At 35.9% G+C, this 9,629-nt stretch overlaps 1 pseudogene; it reads right to left on the bottom strand.

Moving 5' to 3' along the window:
• The window catches only part of LOC140617127 (protein kinase C-binding protein NELL1-like), a 3,897-nt pseudogene extending 928 nt beyond the window's left edge, over positions 1-2,969 (bottom strand).
• Positions 2,970-9,629: the final 6,660 nt, after the last annotated feature.

Genomic DNA, 9,629 nt, shown 5'->3' with positions numbered 1-9,629 from the left:
TGGTCCCATTCCCCACGTAGCCCAGTTTGTAGGTGCAGCTGTGTCCCTGGACAATGTTGGCGCAGATGGCATTCTTGTCACAGATGTGTTGCCTGTGGCCACATTCATCATACTTTGTACAAGAGAAGTCATCTACACGAATGTATCCTGGGACACAGTCATAGCGATATAACCCAGGCAAGTTGACACACACAGTATTGGCAGGACAGTAATGCATTTTAGCTGCACACTCATCAATATTTTCATGGTAGGCAGAGTCTCTCTGGCCACAGATGTACCATTCTCGCGCTCCCAAGTAGCTTCTGTATTCTAGTTTTTGCACTGTAAGTTTTCACCACATTTAGGTCTGTCTGCACAAAAGTTATAACCTCTACTGCATGTGATCCTTTTCTGAGCAGTTCAAAGGTAGGTATGCTTTTATAATTTTTACTGAAACTCCACCTCAGCATTCCCAGCATCTCTTAGTTAAAATCCACTGGCCTTCTGCAAGGACATTTCCTGCAGAGATACGTTTTGGTCAGCAGACTTTACAGCACTGGTTAGCAAAGTGCATGGGGAGGTAGTCTAGGGAGCAACTGAGAGGGAGATAGGACATCCTTTGACACTCCACAGCACCACTTTGCATGTTCAGTTCCCGCAGTGATCACCATTAACCCAGGAGACTTAGTCTCTATAGAGCAATCAACTCACCTGGCTGGCAGATCTCGTAATGAGAGTTTTACAATTAACTAGGTCTTGTCACTGCATAATTTAGTTTTGTTGGCCTCTTGGCCAAAAGCTCCTGAAAATCCATTATTCCTTATGCCAGGCTTAAGAAATCACTGCAAGTTGGACAAATGTGATTCAAGTTCAGCACTATGTTATGTATACATTTGGCATAAAGATAATATTCCCATGTCAGATGATTCCTTTGAATAAGCCATGCTATTGGTTTCACTGACCAACATGACCTTGTGCCACTATCTGTCTACCATCCAGTATGAAAGTGCTTCAGTCCTAGGCTTTCCAATATAGTGGTATCAAATCTCATCCCTCAGACCATTGCTGACCAATTCAAAATAGCTGTGTTCCAGTTCTCAAATGGACAGTATTACTTCTAAAGTCAATGATTTCTGCTGCACAGTGGCCAAGAAGAATAGCTCTTATTCCAGAACAGCTGACTTCATTTCTTCTAAGAAGAACAGTTCTTATTCCAGAATAGCTGAATTAATTTCTTTTTTTTTTTAGCTGAATTAATTTCTTACTCACATGAGGGACTACATGGACCTCTCTTTGTATATCTTGCCTTCTCTAGGTTTCTTCGGTTCTTGTCCCCTTCCTACATCTTCAAAGTCAGCAGTGTAGCATCTTAGACTCTCTCTCTGCTTCTATCTTCATGCTGTGCCTCTCTTTATCTTGTCTTCACTGTTTAACAATTGTTTCCTGTTTCATCAAGAACATTCTTAGAGAATTTGTAAATCCCTATTTTTGGTATAATGCTTGCCTGATCATTCCTCAGGATCAGTGAGAAGAACAAAAATCACTGTAGGCATTTTGAACAAAATGGGGTTTAACACTGGGAATTAAAGATTTACTAAACAATCTGAAGTGCTAGGAGAGCAAATGTTAGGGAAGCCCCTGAAAACTTTCAGGAAATCTAGAAGTACAAGAATACCAAGAAAGCTGCCTTTGTTGACCTTAGCTACTTCACCAAAGTGAGTGTTTTTCAGAAATGAGGATGTTTGGAAGCCATGGGCAAAACTTCATGTTAACCATCTCCTAATCCTCACCTGCCTGCCCATGGCTGTCTGCCCATGCCTGAAGAATAATGGATTTCCCCCTCTTTTTATATTTCAAGGATAAACCTCTCACTTGAGATTCTAACCTAAAATCTGCTGGCTAGGGATCCTGGTAAATGTAGTTGCCAGAGTCCTCCCTTGGAATGGAAGGGAGAATTTAGAAATAGGGTGGGCATGAAACTGAGTTGAAATATACAACCAGGCACATGTAGATTAGGCATATTGTTCAATCTGTGATAAAATATCATATGTCTATAAGCCTCAGATACCAATTTTAATTTTGTACTCCTAAATAAAATTTCAATTAGATTTCTAGCATTTGTATCTTGAATAATGTTTCTTTCACCAGAATCAGAAAGTATTTAGGGAGTTCAAAGGAAATTAAGCCATAAAAATGTATTTGAGAGATTGAATATACAAATGGAAAATAGATAGACCATATACAAAAATAGAACTTTGGTTTACAACCTATAGGAACCTGCCCAGGAAATGAACCCCTTTATGTACAGTAAACAACCCAGGAAGCCAACTAACTTTAAGTCAGACTTACAGGAAGCCAGATTGCTATCTCTCATAACAATCCAGGAAGCTAAGCAATAACTCCTGTAACAATCAGACCAAAATGGCCAGTACTTGATTCATAATTGATAGCTTTTCTGCTTTTTGTCCCCACTTCCAGTTTAGGACCAAGTAGAGAAAGTCAAGTACAGACCCCTAACCAATCATGAAAGATGCCTCACTTCTAGTTGGCCTGCCTATAGCTTCTCTATACCAATAGATTCCAATCAGGACCCACCTGAAGCCTTTTTTTTTCGTCCACTCTGAAGCTTTCCCAACTTTGCTTTTTACATTTGGTTGATCTTTATTTCTACAGTATTGATCAAGCTAGAATTTGATATAAAAGGAAACTGTATTTTGCAAAGGAAATAATGCACAAACTTCTAGGCACCAATTTTCTCATATGTAGCAGGCACTATGGGACAGTGGTTAAGTGCTTGAGTTGTAGAATCAGAAAATTAGACTTCAACTTGTATCATTTCCACCGTCTAGCTATATTTTTCAGGGTCATTAAGAGAATTAAACTAGGTAATAGTTGTAAACTACATTATCTAATTTTGTGTTATCATTATATTCTCTTTCCAATCTCGTGACCTCCATCCTATTCCTCATATGAATTACCTCTTGCTTCATCGACCTTCATCCCCCCCCCAGCCTTCCTTCAACTAATCTAACAAGAAGCAACCAAGTAAATCTTCCTCAAGTGTTATCATCTCATTCCTCTACTCACAAAACGCCAGGGCCTTAAAAACATCCATAATATAGGGATCCCTGGGTGACTCAGTGGTTTAGTGCCTGCCTTTGGCCCAGGTAATGATCCTGGGGTCCCAGGATTGAGTCCCACATGAGGCTCCCTGCATGGAGCCTGCTTCTCCCTCTGCCTGTGTCTCTGCCTCTCTCTCTCTGTGCATGTCTTTCATGAATAAATACATTAAAAAATCTTTTTAAAAAAATCCATAATCTTCTTTTTATATCTTCTCAGAACTCTCTCTCACAGAAAATTACCTTACATTCTAGCCAAATGCATATATTCACTGGTCTAGAGATATTCCACAAAGTCCCATGCAAATGACCACTTTTCCTCCATTGCTCATATTTAAAATAAAGCACATCTCTTTTCTTAATATATGAATCTTACATTTCATTTACAATCCAGCTCAAATCCTCTCCCTCCCATTAAGCCTTATCAGACAACTGCATTCCAGAGTAATTTCTTCCTCTCTAGAGTCCTAAAGCTTTTACTAGATTCACTGAGTCATATTCTGATTTGCAATAGAGACAATTTCTCATGTATGTGTATCAAAACTCAGTAAGAAAATAGTACTTCTACAGGCAGGGCTAGTAGTTTATTCTTTTATTGTGTATTGCCATATACATAAGCATACCATTGTAATTGCTATTCAGAACTATGTTTCTGTTATTGGTGCCAAACACTTCATTTTATCTGATTTAATTTTCTTCAGAACTCTTGTGGGAGGGGCTATAATTGGCCACTTATCAGGCAAGAAAATTTAAACATAGAGAGGTTGAGTTATTTGCCCAAGGTCACAGAATTAGTAAGATAATTTGAACCACCTAGGTATCTCCAATTCCACAACTTTTGCTATTAATAACATTTTGTGGATTGCTTAAACATACTGCTTTATGAAATCTTACCAGATACACATATAAATTTCCTCTCTTTATTTCGAATGTCTCCACGGGAACCCAAATATGAGATTCATTTTAGAGATCATTTATTTCTATAGTAGAATCAACTTCCTAAGACATTTTTCCTCAATCTGTGATAGAAACCTTGAAATAACCAGAAAGGCTTCAAAAAGTACATTTACTTTACCATGTAGGTTCTTCAGAATTGAAACACGGCAGAAAAAAATCACATGAGGCCATGCAACATCCTATTGCCATTCATTCCTATTTTGAGCAGAATTTGGATGCCACTATTCACCCAAAATTTTTAGGTGGGTTTTAGAATATATGTATTAGGTCCTAGATAAAAATAAGAATAGTTGTTATTCATAGCATTTCAGTAATAAATTACAATCAAAACTAATGTAAAATTTGAAATATTGAATATTCCATAAAGATTTATTGTGAGGGAGGATATTTTTGGCTTTTTGATTCATTTGATTTTTGTTTTTTTACCTTGTCTCTCTCAATAATCTTTGATATACATTCATTTTTAAGATGGTGTGGAAAAGTAGAAGCACGGTGGTGTTGGAAAAAAACCTTGTCCAAAGTATCTTACAGTTTTAAATTCTTTAATCAGAGAAGCATATGAACTCTCTTGAGTTTTACTGAATTAAAAAAAACAAAAACAAAAAATCACCTAATTTTAAACCTGACCATTCAAGAATATTAAACTGACTTGGCTCTTTTGGCAATCCATGGTAAGGAAAGTTGGGAAAATCCAATCCTGACAAAGAAATTCCAATTCAAAGAGAGTAATGTTAAATAAAGATCTTTCTCAAAATACACTTAAAATATAAAGAGGCCATATCTTTATTTTATGCTTGTTTGTTCTATAAAGATACAAATGTATGGAAAGGAAATGAAAAATTTAAATCAACATTCAGTGGTAATTAAAAGCAATTGTAGTCCTCAGGCTGTTTCTTTCCAATATGATCCAGTGATCAGAAGGAATTGGAAATGATTACATTTTAACTAGAAACACATTTCTGTCCAGCACTGAGCTTCCAAGCATGAAAAAGGCACAGTGGTGGCCCCTGTTTGTGTTTCCATCTGGGGCTCTAATTTGAACTTCAGTGATTATTCTGCCAGACTTCTGGCTGTGCAAAGATCCAGAAAGTCAAAGCCAGCATATTCTTGTATGCTGTTTCATGCAAAAAAATAAAATTGCACCAATTACCATGTTTGCATTTTGTAGAATGGCTCTATTTAAATCGATTATAGGTTAAACAAGAGCATTTGTAAAATTCACAGCTCAGAGTTAATCTGGCTTTATTCCAAGGCCCCCGATCTGAGAAGTAAGTGATTGCAAGCACTCTTGGAAAAAAAAAGTTAGCAATGGCCTATAATGGAAAACAGTTTGAAACAATTAAATTAAGCCTGCTTTTCAAATTAAGAAATTCATCCCATTGCTGGCCTTTCACTTGAAAGATTTCTTCAGATCCCATTAAAAATGCTCATCTTTTTATGATATTTAGTTCGTGCTTCCAAAATGATATCGTCATCAGTGATAAGGATAAAAGCAATGAGAAATGTAATGCCTCATGCCAGGAATTACTTGGTCATAGAAAGCACCTGAAGGCTGTTGTAGTTGCTCTGACTTCAGAGCTCCTGGCACTGGGAATTCTGTTTTCTATGGCCAGGAGAGAACGGCGAAGTCATAGAAGTCTTGAGGGGGGAAAGAGAATAACTTTGTGATCCCTAAAAAGCTTGGCAACTTACTATATTTTATGTGATAAGTACAGTCCTTTCATTTTCTTATTCTAAACACACATGAATCTTTTTGATCAATGAATCTTTGCTCCTGATTCTTATTCTGAGAATCTAATCATTCCTTAGAACTTTTATATAAAGTTTTTAAAGGATATGATGTCATTCTTGGAGTTTTCAAAATTTGTTTACAAGGTATGAAAACTGAATGCCTATAAAATAACAGAGTAAGAGCTTCTTTATCTATAATCCTTTAGATATGTTTTGTTCCCAACACATTTTCCCCAGAAAGATAAAGGGGAGAAATGCTCTAATGAGAAAAGCAAATCACTATTTGTGGAAACAAGTTAGATGCCCTCATTCATTTCATTTCATTTCACAAATATACATATAATGTTTCCTATGTTCCAGGTACCATTCTCAACACTTCTCAAATATGAATTCATTTAACCTATCCATCAACACCATAAAACAAGGTACTATTATTAACCCCATTTTACAGATGAGATGGAAGGAGAGGTTAAGTAACTTGCCTAAGATCATATAGCTGGGAAGACAAAATGTTGAAGTTCTGCAGTCCGTCTCATGTCTATAAGGAACCTTGATGGTGTGAACGAGCATATGGCCCACATAGACTATCAACAAAAGCTGTTCAGTGGCATGGGTTTTGAGAACAAATGGTAAAATCATTCTGTATTTGGTTGTATGAATTTTATAGCTCAGAGGTGATTTTTCATGTTTCTCATGTAAAGGGTAAAATATTCAAATGCCGCCATAAAATCTCTAGCTGCATCTGATGAGAAAAATATACAAAAGTCAGATGTTTTGTCTGGCTTTTTTCATTAGTATATGATAGCAAGGCTGGATCTTTAAAATATAATACTAAGATGAAGATTAGAAAGAAAATTATATAGATATAAGTATCTATATATTTCACAGTACAACTTATGTAAATCTATAAAAATATAAGCAACATAAAACCATAATATATGTTTTACAAATACATATACAAAACCAAAAATGGATACATAGCAAACACATTAGAAGAGTTTAAATAAAACAGGAGCAGAGTTTTACAGGAATCATTAATCACAGACTGAGGTTTGTGATTAACTCAACTCTTTGCCCCAAGGTCTGAGGCGAGGAGAAAGCATTTATCTATTTATCCATGCGTGTATAGAGTCCTCTTATCTATGTATGCATTCATGCCAACAAAAGAAAGTGAGAATGTTTTCTGTGTTGCTGATACTCATTAGATTATTTTATTATATAATAATTATTAATCATTGTTAGTAGCAGTTCTCCCACATTTTGGCCCCAAGATATTTTACACCATGTAAATTATTAAGGACTCTAAAGAGTTTATAGCCTAGAGACATATGTCTATATCAATTTGTCTGTTGATACTTATCATATTAGAAATTAAGACTAAGAAGGTTTAATTACTTATTAATTTAAAAATAACAGGACAACCTCATTACATGTTAATATAAATAACTTATTTTTAATGAAAAATGATTATATTTTCCAAGACAGGAAAATCTAGCAAGAAGGATCATTTTTACACATTTTTGCAAATATTTTTTATATTTGGATTAACTAAAGATAGTTGGATCTACATATCTGCTTCTGCATTCTATTTTTGGCATGTGTTGCTTTGGTTGAAGTATATAAAGAAGATCCGGCCTCACACAGATGTGTAATTAGTAAAAGAAAGAATATTTCAAAGGCCTTTCAGATAATTGTGGATCTTACTTTTTGATATGGTACCAAAACTTGACAAGTTATTAATGGTTGTTGCAATGTGGAATCAGAAACCATATTAATTCACTTTTTGTATTGTGTTACATTAAAATTCACTGGTGTATGTTATACTTTGAATGGGTCTTTTACTAATGCATGCTTTGTAACAGCATGCATTGATCATTTGAAAATTACTGGTTCACTGAATTATGCAGATCTTCCAAATGTTGACACATTTCATTAAGCAATATCAAAATACTACCTTTGTTAATATCCATATAATAACTACAAATCTCATCCCAAAAGTGTCTTTTGAATTTGGGGAAGCTCCAAGTTCATGGTGGTAGATACACATTTTTCCAAAATTTCAATTTTCATTTGAAAGTTTAAATGTTATTATTGGCACTTGATAACAATTATTTTTCTTAAAATGACATACTCATTTCATTCATTTTTTATAGAATGATAGTTTATAGACATTCTTTTAAGTAAAAGTGTTATTTAGCCTGCAACTCAAACAATGGTTTTTCCTATAGGCAACTTTGTACTTTGGTATGCAAAAGAAGTACTTAATGTGTACAGAATATTTAAAAGACATGTAGGCTGAAATTTCATAAATTTTCACTGCTTTGTCAAGGACATTTTAAAGTAAGACATCTTTCTTTTAACAGTGAATACATGGCAATAAAGAACACAATGTCTGATCCTATCTACTTGATTCCTGCAAAGACACCAGCACATTTCCCTACAACCAGGATATAGTAAATAGAAAATAATATCTTACCATCATTTAGAAACTAGTTTTGGTGTCACAGGATCCTCAGGGGTCCAGAGACTGCACTATTATTCCAAAACATGAGATTTATTCAAACCCAGCACCTGAAGAATTTACATGCTAAATATATGTATCCTAAGATACCTAATGAAATTTAGAGCAGGTACTTCCTGACTCTCAAATAAGAATGAATCCAGAGTTTTCAAGACCATCTGTTCCTTAATTAATCTTGTTTGCCTTAGTTATGTTTGGAACAGTGATTTTTAAAAAGACAAATATTTAAGTGCATTTTCAAACTTTCTTAACTTCCTGTTCCCAAGGACTTCACAGCTTCCCCAATGAGATTACCAGTTAAATCAGTGGACAGTTCTTTGCTTTATGGCTTATTCAGAAGGTGGATCTGAGGCTGTTTCAGACCTGAGCTGGGTCACTGATCAATACTTAATCAACTCACCCACCACAATTCACTAAAACAGTTTTTTGGAGTTGTCTGTTTGATTCCAGTTCCCAGTCCACCCCTACTCCATTAAAATCTGCAGAAACACAAGTGTTTCTTGCCACATATGTTCTAGTTCTTGCCCTTGAAGAATATTTTTTTATAATAAATTTATTTTTTATTGGTGTTCAATTTACCAACATACAGAATAACACCCAGTGCTCATACCGCCAAGTGCCCCCCTCAGTGCCCATCACCCATTCACCCCCACCCCCTGACCTCCTCCCAATTCCACCACCCCTAGTTCGTTTCCCAGAGTTAGGAGTCTTTATGTTCTGTCTCCCTTTCTGATATTTCCCACACATTTCTTCTCCCTTCCCTTATATTCCCTTTCACTATTATTTATATTCCCCAAATGAATGAGAACATATAATGTTTGTCCTTCTCCGATTGACTTACTTCACTCAGCATAATACCCTCCAGTTCCATCCACGTTGAAGCAAATGGTGGGTATTTGTCGTTTCTAATGGCTGAGGAATATTCCATTGTATACATAAACCACATCTTCTTTATCCATGCATCTTTCGATGGACACCGAGGCTCCTTCCACAATTTGGCTATTGTGGCCATTGCTGCTAGAAACATCGGGGTGCAGGTGTCCCGGCGTTTCATTGCATCTGTATCTTTGGGGTAAATCCCGAACAGTGCAATTGCTGGGTCGTAGGGCAGGTCTATTTTTAACTCTTTGAGGAACCTCCACACAGTTTTCCAGACTGGCTGCACCAGTTCACATTCCCACCAACAGTGTAAGAGGGTTCCCTTTTCTCCGCATCCTCTCCAACATTTGTGGTTTCCTGCCTTGTTAATTTTCCCCATTCTGACTGGTGTGAGGTGGTATCTCATTGTGTGTGTTTTTTTTTTTTTTTTTTATGTTTCTCAC

This window comes from Canis lupus, chromosome 25, assembly GCF_048164855.1.
Source record: "Canis lupus baileyi chromosome 25, mCanLup2.hap1, whole genome shotgun sequence".
NCBI lineage: Eukaryota > Metazoa > Chordata > Mammalia > Carnivora > Canidae > Canis > Canis lupus.
This window is presented reverse-complemented; position numbering and strand designations above follow the sequence as displayed.